Raw genomic sequence first — 10,646 nt, 5'->3', positions numbered from 1 at the left:
AACTTGCTTCTACTTTATATTCTTCATCAGCATTGTCTTAGCTATTATAGTTACTTTGCCTTTCCATATAATGTTAGAATAAACCTGCCTATATCTTCAAATATATCTTGCTAAGATTTTAATATAATTGCCTTAAATCTATATATCAATTTGGGGAAGATCTTTACTATGTTGTGTCCTCCAATTCATGAACATGGTATGTCTCTATTTATTTAGATGCTTCTTAGATTTCTTTCACCAATCTTTTGTAGCTTTCAGCATTTAAGTCTCTTACATGTTTTGTTAGATTTACACCTAACTAATTTTTTGGGGAGTGATCATGAACAGTATTGTATTTTTAATTTNAAAAAAAAAAAAAAAAAAAGGAAATTTTTTTTCAACTTCTTAAGTAGGAATTTGTGCAATACGTAGTTTTCTAGGACATTTTTTTCACTGGACACTGTATCGTTCGGAAGCTGAAATTCATTACTTGGCACTCCGTGTCATACTCCACATGACCGTGTTGGAATGCACGCATCCATTCTGCGGATGAGCAAGGGGGCTGCTTACTGCTTCTTGCTATCGACACCATATACCCATGCACCAGAGCTGCTCTACAGGAGCAGAACTGCTGGATAATAGATTTTGCAAAAGATGATGCCACACTGTTTTCTAAAGTGGTTATGCTAATTCAGGCCTAGTTTGCCAAAAGAATCTCACTGAGCTTCGTGCTTGCTAACATTCAACATCATTGAACATAAGACTGGTGATTTTTTCAAAAAAAAAAAAAAAGAGAAATAGGGTCTCTTTCTGCCACCCAGGCTGGAATGCAGTAGCATAATCATAGCTCACTGTAATCTCCACCTCCTGGGCTCAAGTGGTCCTCCCACCTCAGCCTCCTGAGTCTGGAGGCATGCACCACCACACCTGGTTTTATTTTTTTGCAGAGATGGGGTCGCACCAGGCTGGCCTCAAGCTATCTTCCTGCCTTGGCCTCCCCCAAAGTGCTGGGATTACAGGCATGGGCCATCACACCTGGCCGATACGTTCATTTTAAAAGGGCCATAGGAAAATCATTGGCTTATGTAATCTACCACATGAGCCCACGAGCTTCACCTCTATTTTAATCAAATAAGCTAAGATGGCACCACCACTGCCCTATGGCCTCGGCAACGGAGCAAGACCCTGTCTCTAAAAAAAAAGAAAAGAAAAAAAATTAAAACGATGCTTTTTGCAGCTTCTGTTCTGGCAGGTACTAGATTTACTAGGTTAAGAAAATGTCCTTTTTTCTTTCCTTAAGCGATCCTCCCACCTCAGTCTCCCAAAGCGCCAAGGCTGCAGGCGTGAGGTGCCAAGTCCAGCCAGAAAATGGTCCTTCTGTTGCTACTTTGCTAAGATTTTTTTAAATCATGTATTTTTTTTTTTTTTTTTTGAGACAGAGTTCCACTCTTGTTACCCAGGCTGGAGTGCAATGACACGATCTCAGCTCACTGCAACCTCCGCCTCCTGGGTTCAAGCCATTCTCCTGCCTTAACCTCCCAAGTGGCTGGGATTACAGGCACCTGCCAGCATGCCTGGCTAACTTTTGTATTTTTGGTAGAGACGGTGTTTCCCCATGTTGGCCGCCAGGGATTTTAATAGGAATTTCGACCCAAGCAGTCTTGATGTCCAAGACTTTTCCTCCACCACTGGACTGTTGGATGTGAAGGGCCCATAGCAACCATGTGAGAGAGGCTTTCTTGGTGCTGGTGACAAGTAGTATCTGGCTCAGCTAGTGGAGAAGAGGCCCAGATCTGCTTCCTTCCCTGGGGAAAGGAGGCTTCCCCAGCTTTGAAGAGGCTAAGGCCATCCATTTCTTCTACTTTTTGGGGAAACAACCGGCTCATTATTTGGGATTTTGAAGAAGACACCTCTCCCTGATGACATTCAAGGTTCTTACCCTACCCACTGGAGGGAGACTCAAAATGCCACCAGTTTTGGAACTTTGCTTCCTGTTGATGGAAACCCCACAGAGGAAACCTCATATTTTGCATGGTAGAGTTAGTGAGTGCCATAGTTTCCTTTAAAAAAGTTTATAAACCATTTCCCCCTCCCTACTATAAGTGGATGATAAGAAAAATCAAGGGGAAGGGGGATATGAGTTGAAGGAAATGCAAAATAAACATATCACCTGGTTCCAATCAAACAGTCATTTCTAGCACATAATTTTATTTCCTTCCATTTTTAATAGAATTTTTGATCTCATATCTTACAGATTATTTTTTGCTTTTGTATCTTTTTTTTTTTTTTTTGAGGCGGAGTCTTGCTCTGTTGCCCAGGCTGGAGCGCGGTGTTGTGATCTCAGCTTACTGCAACCTCTGCCTCCTGGGTTCAAGAGATTCTCCTGCCTCAGTCTCCCAAGTAGCTGGATTTACAGGCACCCACCACCACAGCCAACTAATTTTTGTGTTTTTAGTAGAGATGGGGTTTCACTATTTTGGCCAGTCTGATCTTGAACTCCTGACCTAAGGTGATCTGCCCACCTCGGCCTCCCAAAGTGCTGGGATTACAGGCATGAGCCACTGTGCCTGGCCTTTTATATAGTTTTTGTTTTAACTTTTTCCAATTACTGTTTTAAAACTATTATTATTATTAATAGCAGCAATACTGCTTTATTTTTTTCCAGGTTTCTTGAGGTACGATTGACAAATAAAAATTATATGCATTTAAAGTGTATGAGGCTGGGCGCAGTGGCTCACACTTGTAATCCCAGCACTTTGGGAGGCTGAGGTGGGCGGATCACCTGAGGTCAGGAGTTTAAGACCAGCCTGGCCAACGTAGTGAAACCCCGTCTCTACTAAAAATACAAAGGCTAATCTAGTGTGGTGGCATGCACTTGCAATCCCAGCTACTCAGGAGGCTGAATCAGGAGAATCACTTGAACCTGGGAGGTGGAGGTTGCTGTGAGCCAAGATTGCGCCACTGCACTCCAGCCTGGGAGATAGAGTGAGACTCTATCTCAGAAAAAAAAAAATGCATAAAAAAATAAAGTGTATGTTTTGTTCTATATACACACTGTGAAATAATTATTACAATCAAGCTAACATATCCATCACCTCACATAACTGTGTGTGTATGTATGTGTGTGTGTGTGAACACCTGAGATCTAATCTCTTAACAAATTTCAAGTATAGGATACATTATTATTAACCATATTCACTATGCTGTACATTAGCTGTCCAGAATTTATTCATCTTATGATGGAAAGTTTTACCTTTGGACCAACATCTCCCATCTTCTCCTACCCCCAGCCCTGGTAACCACCATTCTCTTCTCTGTTGCTGTGAGTTCAACTTTTGAAAGATGCCAGTTATAAGTGAGCATCTGCAGTGTTCGTTTTTATGTGCCTCGCTCATTTCACCTGGACAATGTCCTTCCAGGTTCATCCATGCTGTCTCAAATGGCAGAGTTTTCTCCTTGTTTCAAAAGCTGAATAATATTCCTCTGTGTGTGTCTGTGTGGGTATCACATTTGCTTTATCCAATCATCTGTTGATAGACACTTAGGTTATTTCCCTGTCTTGGTTACCGTTAATAAGGCTACAATGAATGGAAGTGTGCAGATGTCTCCTTGACATAGTGATTTTATTTCCTGTGGATATATACCTAGCAGTGAGATTGCTGGATCATTTGGTATTTCTATTTTCAATTTGTTTAAGAACCTCCATACTGCTTTTCATGGTGGCTGTACCAATTTATATTCCCACCAAGAGGGTTCAATGGTCCCCATTTCTCCACACCCTCACCAGCACTTGTTCTTTTTCCCTTCTGATAATAGCTGTCCTGGTAGGTATACAGTGGTATCTCATGTGGGTTTGATTTGCATTTCTGTGATCATTAGTGACACTGAGCATCTTTTCATATAACTGGTGGCCACTTGTATGTCTTCCTTGAATAAATGTCTATTCAGGTCCTTTGCCCATGAGCCGTGAAGTACCAAGAGCTAAGGGAATCTCGCTCATGTCACCCAGGCTGGAGTGCAATGGCACAATCTTGGCTCACTGCAACCTCCACCTCTCAGGTTCAAGCGATTCTCCTGCCTCAGCCTCCTGAGTAGCTGGGATTACAGGCACCTGCTACCACACCCAGCTAATTTTTGTACTTTTAGTAGAGACGGGGTTTCACCATGTTGGCCAGGCTGGTCTCGATCTCCTGACCTCAGGTGATCCACTCGCCTCAGCCTCCCAAAGTGCTGGGATTATAGGTTTGAGGCATGGCGCCCAGCCTGCCCATATTTTAACCAGACTTTCTGCAAAACAAATATTACTTTTTTAAGTAGAAAGATAAACTCATCCCCTCCCATATCCCCTCATTTCATTCCCCACTGGTAACTTCTGTTACTAATTAAATATACCTAGGAATTTCTTCTAGATCATTATAGGTGATGGGACTATGTCAAAACCTGCTTACTGTTTCACAACCTTTTTCATTTTATAGGTCTCAGATAACTTTCTATATTGTATATATAAATCTGCTTTCCTTCTTTTTTCTTTTCTTTTTTTTTTTTTTTTTTTTTTTTTTTTTTTTTTTTTTTTTTTTTTTTTTGAGATAGAGTCTTGCTCTGTCACCCAGGCTAGAGTGCAGTAGTGCCATCTCGGCTCATTGTAATCTCTGCTTCCCAAGTTCAAGCAATCCTCCTGTCTCAGCCTCCTGAGTAGCTAGGCTTATAGGCACCTGCCAATATGCCTGGCTAATTTTTCTATTTTTAGTAGAGACGGGGGTTTCACTATGTTGGCCAGGATGGTCTCGAACTCCTAACCCCAAGTGATCTGCCCGCCGGGGCCTCCCAAAGTGCTGGGATTACAGGCATGAGCCACCGCACCTGACCTTCCCTCTTTTTCCCCTACTTAAAAAATTTAAAAGATGCAGTCAAGGCAAATCATGCCTAATTTAATCAATTTCCATTGGTAACGATTGCTACAAACACCATCACTAAGACTACTTTCCCTTTCTTGTTTAGCTCTTTGTCATTTCACAGATCATTTTCTTTTGTAGTTATATTTTTTTACTTAACATGAAAGGTATTTTGTTATTTATGGTATTTTTTTTTTTTTTTTTACCATAAAGGCCTCAGAGTTTTCATATATTGGATCAAATGGAGGTACTACAATTTTCCTACTCATTCCCATCGGTTTCTATATTTTGACCAGCTTGATTCTGATTGTTTGCTATTATAAATCCCTACTAAAGATTTGTGTCAGATTAGGATTACTTCTTTATTTTTCCAGAGATTGAATTCCTGGTATTTGAAATTGTTTTCCAAAGGATGACTTCAAATCCCACCTTTATATTTAATACACAAGGCTGCTCACTTCACCCTGGCCTGTCCAGAAAGTTCTGTTTTTGTTTCTGCAATTTTGATGGTGACATTTTATGTTTGTTTAGTGCCTAATGAGATCAACAAATGTTCCCAATGTTTGTCATCAAGTCGATGTTTTTGTAGTTCTTGATATTATATTAGAGTAATATTGGCCAGGAGAGATGTTGGCAGGGCTGGGGCAGTGGTGAGGGGCTGGAGGTGCCAAAGCCAGGAAGCTGGAGCCCTGCAGGCAGCTTGCCACCTTGCAAATGCATCACTTTACTATTTCTAGTTAGGACCGTGATCACACCCTTCCAACGGCAGCTTGAAGGTTGAACCTGGAGCTGTGTAATGTTGCCATAAAACTTGTACCTCGGGCTGGTTTAAAATAACTCTGACACCTCACATTCTCCTCTGTCAGGCTTGGGTGATTCTCTTTTCCAAAATGTGTTTGTTCTATGATTCACACCCAGCAGAAGTCATGAGGCGGGGCTGGCTCTGTCCCAAGGGTGTTGGCAGAGCTGTCTGGTTGGTTGGTTGCTGTTTCTTCTCTTCCCAGGTGCTCCAGACCTCACCAAGCTTTCCTTCTTGCTAAGCAGCGTTGCCCAGGCGTCTTCAGCTGCCACTCAAGGGCCTGTGTGTTTAGAATGAACATGCCTCTTGGCCCTGTAAAGCCATGATGGAGACAAGTTAGGCATGGGCTGCCATATATCCTCCGACTTAAGTGCTTTCGTCCTATTTTTCACTAGTCAGGGCCCCAAACGGCTGCAACGTCCTATCTGTGCATGCTTCCTCCATTCAGTGTCTTCGACACTCATGTGTCAGGCCCTCTTTCCAGGTCTCAAGAAATTCAGGCCTCGAGTTTTCTGGAATGTTCTGATCTCAAATATGCCACCCCCAAATAATATTTCCTCAGGTACCTTTGTGCAGAGAATGTTAGGTCCTGATGTTCATCTTCCCAGCCAGTGATGTTGACTATGGTCAGTGTAGCTGGTCCCTCTGCAGGCTCCAGGCTGAGCTGCTGACATGCACCGCCTCACGTAATTATCTTTCCTTCCTTTTCTTTCTTTCTTTCTCTTTCTTTCTTCTTTCTTTCTTCTCTCTCTCCCTTTCTTTCTTTCTTTCTTTCTTTCTTTCTTTCTTTCTTTCTTTCTTTCTTTCTTTCTTTCTTTCTTCTCTCTCTTTCTTTCTTTCTTTTCTTTCTTTCTTTCATAGAGGCAGAGTCTGGCTCTGTTGTCCAGGCTGGAGTGCAGCGGTGTGATCTTGGCTCACTGCAGCCTCCGCCTCCTGCCTCAGCCTCCCAGGTAGTTGGGATTACAGGTACGTGCTACCACGCCTGGCTAACTTTTGTATTTTTGGTAGAGATGGGGTTTCACTATGTTGGCCAGGCTGGTCTTGAACTCCTGACCTAAGGTGATCCACCTGCCTCAGCCTCCCAGAGTGCTGGGATTATAGGTGTGAGCCACCTCACAGGCCTCACATCATTCTCATCTCATCCCATGAGGAAGGCATTATTGACCCTATTTTGTAGGCAAGGAAACAGGCTCAGAGAAGTGGAGCGACTCAACCAAGATTACACAACAGTTAGTAAATGAATTCAGGATTTGAACCCAGATCTAGCTGATTGCAAAGCCTTAACCACAAGGTTTTGCTGGTCAAATACAAGGGGAAATAAAAGATCCCAGACTCTCTGATCTTCTGATTTAGATTCATTCAACAGACACCTGCTGAGCACGCCTCTGTCCTAGGCATTGGGGACACAGAGAAACCGAACCAATAGAACATATAGATGTACAGATCCAGATAGATATCTACGTCTATATCTACATGTTCGTATATATGGAGAGGGGAGAGAGAGATTTTAAGGAATTGGCTGCGCTCACATGATTGTGGAGGCTGACAAATCCAAAATCTGTTAAGTAGGCAGCAGGCTGGAGACCAGGGAAGAGCTGATATTGCTGCTCAAGCCTACAGGCGTAGAACTCCAGCTCCCTCTTCCTTGGCAAGTTGTCAGTCTTCTTTTCTCCGGAGGCTTTCAGCCAATTGGATGAAGCCCACTGCAATACGGAAGTCATCTGCTTTGCTAGAAGTCTACTGATTTAAATGTGAATCTCAACTAAAACCCACCTTCCCAGCAATATCCAGACTGGTATTTGACCAAATATCTGGGAACTGGTGGCCTGGCTAAGTTGACACAAAAAATATTAAGCCGCACGGAACACATAGTTTAAGGCAGGGTTCCTAGTCCTATGGGGTCATTTAGCTTTTCGAACATTTAAAGGAGGCAACCAAGATGAGGTCAGCGTTTCTTTTCTTGCACATGGGGAGAATGAGGCTGGGGAGAAGCTGTAGCTTGCCTATAGCCACAGGCCATTGGATGCAGAATAAAGGCAGGGGCTTCTTTTTTTTTTTTTTTTTTTTTTTTGAGACAGAGTTTCGCTCTTGTTACCCAGGCTGGAGTGCAATGGCGCGATCTCGGCTCACCGCAACCTCCGCCTCCTGGGTTCAGGCAATTCTCCTGCCTCAGCCTCCTGAGTAGCTGGGATTACAGGCACGCGCCACCATGCCCAGCTGATTTTTTGTAGTTTTAGTAGAGACGGGGTTTCACCATGTTGACCAGGATGGTCTCGATCTCTTGACCTCGTGATCCACCCGCCTCGGCCTCCCAAAGTGCTGGGATTACAGGCGTGAGCCACCGCGCCCGGCCAAGGCATGGGCTTCTTATTCTGACTTTGGTTAGCGTTCTTCATCTTCTGGGAGTTTTAGTTTGAGTTCCCCCAGAAGGCGACTCTGAGCCAAGGATTTGTGTGCAACTTGTTTACTTGGGAGGTGCACGATACACTGGTAGAAAGTGGGAAAATGAGTCAGGGAAGAGAAGCAGCCGGTAAAAGGTTAGTTAATGAGCTGGTTACCACCTGTGGGTAACTGAAGATCACCCCCCTGGGGAGTGCCGGAAAGTAGGGTGAAGCCCGTGCCTCAGAGTTAGCCCAAGGAGCAAGGAAACTGGGGTATTTATACTTCCACTTCCTTCTGTCATTGGCCAAGGGCTGCTCTGGGTGGGACTAGTTCCCTGGCCCTTTGGTCAGCAGGCTCCAGTGGCCAGGGAAGACCTCAGGCAAAGAGCACAGGTGCCAGCACTTGGAGGCTGGGTCTTTCTGAGCTGAAGGAGGGCTTGTAGGAGGAGGGGGTGGGCACACATGGCATCTTCTACAGGCGAGGGGAGGGTTAACATGCCTTCAAGAAGAAGACAGATGGGAACACGCTCCCCTGAAGGATGCACGTGGAATTTTTTGGTGCAGTTTCATGAATTTATAGACTCCTGGAGCCCACCTGGGGACCCAAGCTAAAGATTCTTGGCTTGAATCTTCCTCTGGTGACTGGTCCTTCCTCCTCCCTCCACACCCACACACCTGTAGTCCCAAGGAAATAGGTAAGACATCATTGACACAGCTGCCATCCACCCACATGTGCCCAGGGACTTTTTCAGAGAGAGGCGGTTCTGTGATGGCATCCTGGTGTGGTCACACTGGGCAACACCCTGCTCTCCCCCAAGCCTCCAGCAGCTGGTCCCCTGCCAGCCCACCCCCACTGCCCCCACTGTGGGTTGTGTAGTCTCTGCAATCTGCCCACTGGTGGCCAGACCTCCTCTTTGTCCCGCCAGTGTGAACAGTGTGGAGTAACTGGATTAATTCACATACATACACATTCATGATTGCCTTTGTATCTATGTGTATCTTTTAAAATTGCAAAATATACATCTGGAGGAGTGTGTAGACATACATGCATTTATAGGATAATACTAAAGCGAATACCATGTAAACACCACCCAGATTAAGAAATAGAAAGTCTTTAGTACCCTTTTTTTTAAATAGATGGAGTCTTGCTCTGTCTCCCAGGCTGGAGCACAGTGGCGCAATCTTGGCTCACTGCAAACTCCGCCTTCTGGTTTCAAACGAGTCTCCTGCCTCAGCCTCCTTAATACCTGGAATTACAGGCACCCACTACCACACCCAGCTAATTTTTGTATTTTTAGTAGAGATGGGGTTTCACCATGTTGGCCAGGCTGGTCTCGAACTCCTGACCTCAGGTGATGCACCCACCTTGGCCTCCCAAAGTGCTGGGATTACAGGCATGAGCCACTGCACCCGGCCAAGTCTTTAGTACTCTTGAAGCTCTTTGAGGACATCTCCTTGACTACATCCCCCAGCACCCAGAACTAACAACGCTAAATTTTGTGATCATTTTTCCCTTGCATTTATGGTTTGTAATGTATTGTTTTTGCTGTTGTTTTAGGGACAGGATCTTGCTCTGTTGCCCAGGCTGCAGTGCAGTAGTAGTGCAATCACAGCTCACTGCAGCCTTGCGTTCCTGGGCTCATCCTCCCAACTCAGCCTCCTGAGTAGCTGGGACTACAAGTACACAGCATCTCGGCCACTAATCTATTTCATGTTATTCTTTGTAGAGACAGGGTCTCACTATGTGGCCCACACTGGTCTCAAACTCCTGGCCTCCAGTGATCCTCCCACTTTGGCCTCCCAAAGCACTGAGATGATAGGTCAAGTGCAGTGGTTACTGTTTAGTTTTGCCTGTTTTTGTCTTTATGTAAATGAAAGCACACTTTATTCCTTTGTGACTTTCTTCTTTCAATCAACATTGTGTTTGTGAAATTCATCCATGGTGATGTGTGAGTCATAAATCGTTCATCTTTATCACTCTCTAATATTCCATTGTATGAATATACAACAATTTAGTTATTTGTTCTACTGGTGATGGGCATTGTTTCTAGTTTTTGGATACCATGGCCAATGTTGCTATAGATACCTGTGTCTCCTGGGGTATGCCCGCAAGGGCTTCTCTAGGTATTACCTAGGAGTCGAATTTCTGGCATTGGGTATAGGCACTTTTCAACTTCACTGAATAGCACAAACTGTTTTTCAGACCAATTTCATCCCCATCACCAATTGTGAGAGGTCTAGCTGCTCCACGTCCTTGCTGCCAGTTCTCCTTTGTATATTTATTATTTTCCTAAGTGGTGAGCATGTAATAGTATACCACTGAGGTTTTAATTTGAATTTCCCTGATAACTAATTAGGTTGAATACCTCTTCTGTTGGATTGTGTATCTTCTTTTTCTTATGTTTATTGAATGGTAAGAGTTGTTTGTATGTTTTAGACACTGTTTTACAAAAAGCAAAACGATAAAAAGGAAAGAATGATAAATTTAATTATTTTAATATATGATTAAGAATATGTAATATAATGAATATGTTAAAAGTAAGAGCTTCTGTTTGTGGTTTTTTTTTTTTTTTTTTTTTTTTTGAGACGGAGTTT

This window comes from Cebus imitator, unplaced genomic scaffold (genome assembly GCF_001604975.1).
Source record: "Cebus imitator isolate Cc_AM_T3 unplaced genomic scaffold, Cebus_imitator-1.0 Scaffold15, whole genome shotgun sequence".
NCBI lineage: Eukaryota > Metazoa > Chordata > Mammalia > Primates > Cebidae > Cebus > Cebus imitator.
The sequence above is the reverse complement of the archived record's forward strand: the minus strand, read 5'-3'. Positions refer to the sequence as shown.